The sequence below is a fragment of the Balaenoptera borealis genome (assembly GCF_965194805.1).
Source record: "Balaenoptera borealis genome assembly, contig: HAP1_SCAFFOLD_296, whole genome shotgun sequence".
NCBI classification, from domain to species: domain Eukaryota; kingdom Metazoa; phylum Chordata; class Mammalia; order Artiodactyla; family Balaenopteridae; genus Balaenoptera; species Balaenoptera borealis.
The window spans coordinates 570726-577733 of record NW_028123886.1 but is presented as its reverse complement, the minus strand read 5'-3'; positions in this window follow the sequence as shown (position 1 = coordinate 577733).

The following is a 7008-nucleotide window of genomic DNA, read 5'->3' as shown; positions in this document are numbered from 1 at the left end:
CGTCCATCAAATGACCCTCTCCTCTTCACCTTTCTCTTGTCAGTTATACCCATGTCTTTGATGAGAATTGGGTATGAAGTCCTCTTAAGAAGCACGTTCCTTTTATTTATTGTATTTAAAAAATACGAGCCTTTGAAAAAATTCCCAAAGTGAGGTACACATTGTAGAAAGATTGAAAAACATAATCAAACATACTGAAGGGAAAATTTAAATCACTCCTAAGATTTTAGCATAGAAGTAATCTCTACCGGAATTTGGGTTAAGTCCTTTTACACTTTTTTTTATGTTTGTAAATACACACACAGGTTTGTTTTTTTTTTTTTAAACACGTGCTTTAAACAAATACACAATTAGGGTATCAGCCTGTAAGCATGGTTTTGTATTCTGCCTTTGCAACTTAACAGATTATGGGAAATTTTACCATGATATTAACTCTTCTTCTACATCATGATTTTTAATAGTTACATATCGTTCCATCATATGACTGTACTCAGTTTTCTATTTTGGGGCGCTTAGGGTGCGCTAATTTTTGTTTTTTTCTTTTAAATATTCCTGTAAACATATGTGTGCATATGTTTATGCATATCTTGACGATATTTATAGAATAGACTTTCTGGGCAAAGGGTATGACTGTTTTAAGGTTTGCAGTAGTACAATGCCTGTTATTAGAGTCTCCACAGTAGTGATGTGGCGTAAGAAAACAATAAGTATTCTCTAATGATCGTTACAGAGCCCAAGCTCATATTGCTTGCCGCACAACAGGTCAACAAATCGAGAGACGAGTGGTTGGGGCAAGGAATAGTGACTTTATTCGGAAAGCCAGCAGACCGAGAAGATGGTGGGCTAGGGTCCTCAGGTAAGATGGGCTAGAACCATCTTCCCTGAGGTAGAATTCAGGCTTTTTTTATACTAAAAGGGGAGGGTGTGTTGTTAGCTGTTGCAAACTTGGTGTCGGAATCCTTTGTTCTTGTAGCTGTCCACTTAGGTCAGGTCATGGTGTTCCTGTAAACCTCCAACAAGACAAACGTTATTCTCTGTTTTGCAACTTTTTATCTCTCTATGAATGGAAAAGTGTTACACCTGTAAAGGCCAGAGCCTTGAGAATTGGCTATCCTGTATATTTCAGGCTATAGGCAACATTAAGTTGTAGCAAAAACAAAGTACAAAGGTTAAAGTAAAAGAAACAGATCTGATATGGAGTCAGTTTTGTTATTCCCTAGTACATGAGCATACTGATTATCAGGTGTTGTAAATATGCAATAGTCAGTGCAACATGACTGCAAAATAAAATGGCAAATACTGCAAAATTTTCAGAATTTAATGAAGTTGATGAAAGTGGTATTAGAAACCTGCTTGAATTTTGCAAAGCCACTGGCCAGGGTGATGCAGCAACACTGAACTAGTTAATAATTATAAAACTCTGAACATGGACAATGATGATCCAATAAGTGCTTCAAGGGAGTGAGTTTAGGATCAAAGGATTAGGAAGACCCTTAAAATATCAATGAAGACATCATACAGTTTTTGCAAAAAAGGACATTCTTTATGATTGCATTGCAAAAGTTAAACATAAAGGGTGCCACATCATACAAGATTGTGAGAAGGATGTTCCTTTCCTCCCAACTCCAACATTGATTCATTCTTTGTTCTAAGAATTAACAGAGATGCAGTTGTAACGTAAATCTTGTGAAGTATAAGAGAAAATAAATTTATTTCAGTAGTTCTGGCTTGATTTTTATGATAAAATCCCAATCAGACTTTTTCCCCACAATTTACTGTGTAATTTTGGACTTCATTTTAATTAATTTCGATTCACCTTAAGTGGTTGTTTTCTGAGGTACATGATTGTTGATGTAGAAAATCCCAAAGAATTTCCCCCCAAACTCAGAACTATGAAGTGAGTTCAGTAGGGTTTCAGGGTATAACATAAACATACAAAAATCAGTTGTATTTCTTTAGGCTGTATGCTAGCAGTGAACATGTGGACACCAAAATTAGAAATACAGGGACTTCCCTGGTGGCGCAGTGGTTAAAAATCTGTCTGCCAATGCAGGGGACACAGGTTTGATCCCTGGTCTGGGAAGATCCCACATGCTGTGGAGCAACTAAGCCCGTGTACCACAACAACTGAGCCTATGCTCTAGAGCCCGAGAGCCACAACTACTGAAGCCCGTGTGCCTAGAGCCCGTGCTCCACAACAAGAGAAGCCACCGCAGTGAGAAGCCTGCGCATCGCAATGAAGAGCAGCCCACGCTCGCTGCAACTAGAGAAAGCCTGCGTGCAGCAACAAAGGCCCAATGCAGCCAAAAAAAAAAAACAAAAACAAAAACAAGAAGTACAATACAATTTACAATTACTTAAAAACAAAAAGAAAGAAAAAGAATTTAGGTGTAAATCTAACAAAACATGTACAGGACTTGTATGCTGGAAACTGTAAAACAAGGAAAACAGAAATTGAAGAGGATCTGAATAAATGGAAAAACATACTTTATTCACGAATTGGAAGAATCAACATAGTAAGTAAGCTAATTTTCCCCAAACTGGTAAATAGATTTAATGTAATTCCTATCAAAAATTATAACTCTGGCTTTAAAGTTGGACATACAGTATCCTAATTATTATTTTCCCAAAGCACTATAATTGTAGTATTTCCCCCAATGAAAAATTTTAACAGCTTTATGGGGATATAATTGATGTATAACGAACTGTACATATTTAAAGAGTCTCGACATATGTATACACTGTGACACCATCATCTGAATCAAGATAATGAACATGTCCATCACCCGCAAAGTTTCCTCCTGGTCCTTTGTAATACATCCTACTGTCCTTCTGTGCCTCCCATAAATCCTGCCTCTCTATCCCTAGGCAACCACTAGTCAGCTTTCAGTCACTATAGATTCATTTTTTTCCCCTAGAATTTTATATAAATGGAATAATAGAGTCTACACTTTTTTGGTCTGGCTACTTTCCATCAGCATTATTATTTTGAGATCCATCCATGTTTTTGTGTGTGTTAATAGTTTATTTTTATCATTTTTTAAAAAAAAATTATTTATTTTATTATTTTATTTATTTATTGTTTCTGGCTGCGTTTGGTCTTCGTTGCCGTGGGTGGGCTTTTCTCTGGTTGCGGCGAGCTGAGGCTACTCTTCGTTGCGGTGTGCGGGCTTCTCATTGCGGTGGCTTCTCTTGTTGTGGAGCACGGGCTCTAGGTGCGTGGGCTTCAGTAGTTGTGGCTCTCGGGCTCTAGAGCGCAGGCTCAGTAGTTGTGGTGCATGGACTTAGTTGCTCCACGGCATGTGGGATCTTCCTGGACCAGGGCTCGAACCCGTGTCCCCTACATTGGCAGGCGGATTCTTAACCACTGCGCCACCAGGGAAGCCCAATAGTTTATTTTTATCACTTTGTAGTATTACATTATATGGATTTACCACAATGTGTTTATCCATTCACCTGTTAATGGCCATTTGGGTGGTTTTCAGTTTGGGGCTATTACAGATACATATGCTGTGAATATTTGTGTGGACATACGTTTTCATTTCTCTTGAGTAAATACCTAGAAGTGGAACGACTGGAACAAATGGGTAATTTCTTAACTTTTTAAGAGGCTGCCAAACTATTTTCCAAAATGGTTATGCTGTTTTACATGACCACTAGCTGGTGTGAGAGGTCCAGTACCTCCACCTCTTGGCCAACACTTGGACTTTTAGTCATTGTAATAGGTGTGTTGTGATATCTCATTATGTTTTAATTATTAGTCCCCTAATGATTCATGATGAGCATTTTTCATGTGCTCTGTGTATATCTTCTTTGGTGAAATGTTTGTTTAAATCTTTTGGCTCTTTAAAAATTGGGTGATTTGTTTTCTTTTTAGTGAAGATATAGATTTCTGTATGTATTCTAGACACAAGTCCTTTATCAGGGGTATAATTTGCAAATACTTTTTCTCAGTCGGTGGCTTGTCCTTTCATTCTGTTTAACAGTGTTTTTCAAAGTGCAGAAACTGAATTTTGATGAAATGCAGTTTATCAATTTTTTCTCTCATGGCTTGTGCTTTTGGTGTTGGCATCTAAGAAATCTTTGTGTAAACCAAGGTCACAAAGATTTACTCTTACGTTTACTTCTAGAAGTTTTTGTGATTCTACTTGTGGTTTCCTCTTTGATCCAAAATTTAATTTAGGAGAGTATTTTGAATTTTTTTGTTTTAAACTGTTATTAATTTTAGACATTTTTGCGATTGAGGCCTGTGCAGTTTATACTGTAAAGGAGTGAGGCTGATAGGGGTTGAGAGGCAAGGGAGTGTGGATGGTAGAAGGTGGAAGAGGGACAGGAGTGCATAAAGTACAATTTTTGTCTAGATTGCATTTTTGTTCTACTGCTTCCTCTCTTTCTAGATACCAAACTCCTCATGTTTATACTGCACTAAATCTATCTTGTTTTATCCTTCCTCTTTTCATAAGTCCTTTCTCTCTCTCTCTCTCTCTCTCTCTCACCCACTCATCCATCCAATCTGTCAGAAAACCCTATGTGCGCTACCTTCACAGTACATCTAGAATCCATCTGCTTCTCGTCATCTCCCAGTGCCTATCTCTCTGGTCTAAGCCACTGTCATTTTTTATCTTTTATTTTGCAGTAGGCTCCTAACTGGTCTCACAGTTTCGACCTCTGCCCCCTTCAGTGTATTCTCAATGCAGCAGAGTGATTCTTTTTTTTTTTTTAAGACTTATTTATTTATTCATTTTGGCTGTGTTGGGTCTTCTTTGCTGCGCACGGGCTTTCTGTAGTTGAGGCGAGAGGGGGCTACTCTCCCTTGCGGTGCAGAGGCTTCTCATTGCGGTGGCTTCTCTTGTTGTGGAGCACGGGCCCTAGGTGTGAGGGCTTCAGTAGTTGCAGCATGCGGGCTCAGTAGTTGTGGCTTGCAGGCTCTAGTGCACAGGCTTAGTAATTGTGGTGCATGGGCTTAGTTGCTCCGCGGCATGTGGGATCTTCCAGGACCAGGGCTCGAACCCGTGTCCCCTGCATTGGCAGGCAGATTCTCAACCACTGCGCCACCAGGGAAGTCCCCAGAGTGATTCTTTTAAAATGTGTGTTAATATCACTCCTCTGCTCAAAACACTCCAAAGATTTCCCATCTCACTCTGAGTGAAGAAAAAAGTCCTCAGGTGGCCCTGAAGCCCTACATGATCCCTGGGGTCCCAGGTTCCTCTCTTATGCCGTAACTATCTTGCTCATTCTCCTCTAACCCTGCTGGCCTCCTTCCTGTCCCTGGGACATGCCAAACTGCCCCTGCCTCAGGGCCTTTGCATTTTCTTTTGTTCCCTCTGCCTGGAATACTCTTGCTTCCTTCAGGTCTCAGCTCAAATGTGTTTTTCTTAGAGAGGCCTTGCTTGACTCCTCTCTACATAGTACTAACTGCCTCCCTCTTACTTTTTTTATTTCTCATGAGCACTTACCTGACACATTACGCAGCTTCTTATTTTTTTTGTAGATCTTTTTACAAAAATTTTATGTTGGAGTGTAGTTGATTAACAATGATGTGTTAGTTACAGGTGTACAGCAGAGTGATTCATTTATACCCATACAAGTATCCATTCTTTTTCAAATTCTTTTCCCGTTTAGGTTATTACAGAATACTGAGCCGAGTTCCCTGTGCTATACACTAGGTTCTTGTTGATTATCTATTTTAAATATAGTAGACACAGCTTCTTATTTGTTGACTGCCTTTCTTTCCTTGCAGAATATAAGTTCCCAGAGGGAGGGAACTATGCTTTGTTCACTGCTATTCCCATAGTACTGAGAGCAGGGCCCGGCGCATAGTAGATGCTCAGTAACCACCTGTGGAGTGGGTGCATGAGTGTGTCCTGTCTGAAGGCGTAACCTCAGTGAGTGGTTTCCTTAGTCATTTGTAACAGTCTAGAGAGACTTAATAAAATTAAGTCCAGTAAAAGATAATTGTGTGTGTGTGTGTGGTGGAGCTGGAGATGGGAAAGGGGATGCGGGGTGGTGAGGGAGGTACAGATATTGAATGTTCCACAAAGCCATATATAATGTTAGAATAATAATAGCTAGGTGAGAACTGTGTTTGAGAATAAGTAATTTTGGAAGTAAATGAGTCTGGTTCAGTTTATCAGTTCACTGTAGTTTTTATTTATTCAACATGAGGAGAAAAACATCACAAAGCAAGTGACCCAAAATAGCACATGTTGTGCATTTCTTCAGCCCCTTGGCAGCATCAGGCAGATGTGTTCACTCTGCACTGACTTGCGTGTGAATCTCCCGGCTCTTCACCCGCAGCTTGTTGACCTGGGACTCGGCAATGTCAGCCCGTTCCTTGGCCTCCTCCAGCTCGTGCTGGAGCTTGCGGAATTTGGCAAGATTAGCATTGGATTGTTCCTCCTAAGAATAAAGTTGTGAGAGTTAGACTTTGTGGTTCTCATTGCACTTGTCACAAAGAGGATTATTTCCTCAACTCAGATATTTCCTTCTTACGGTTTGTTTGTCATATCTGATTTCAAATCCAGACAGAACTTGTAACTTCAATTATATTTTTTACTCTAAAGAATGAAAGAAGAAATAGTTTTGAAATGGAAGAGACGAGCTCATTATGTCAAACCCATGTATACGTGAAGTCTAATTACGATGTATGGACTGAGTGGAAAGGAGGAAGAGACCCACGTGCGCTCGCTCACAGAGGTTAGACAGTAAATGTAAGGTCAAATTCTAACTTCGGGAAAATCCCAGTTGAAATGTTTTTGCCATATATTTTGACTCTGGTATACAGAGACGCTGCGGGTGGGGGGATGGGGATAGGAAGAAAGTATGCCCTTTGTTGGTTGCACTTACTACCATTCGTGCCTCTCCCTTTCGTGTTCCCTTTTCTTACCTCTTACCCACTACATTGTGTCTGGAAGAGTGGGGAACAACCAGGAAAAGTGAAGCTGGAGAATCTTCCAACACATCCTAATTTGCTACAGCGAATGTGCAGGGATAAGTCCCTGCTGATGA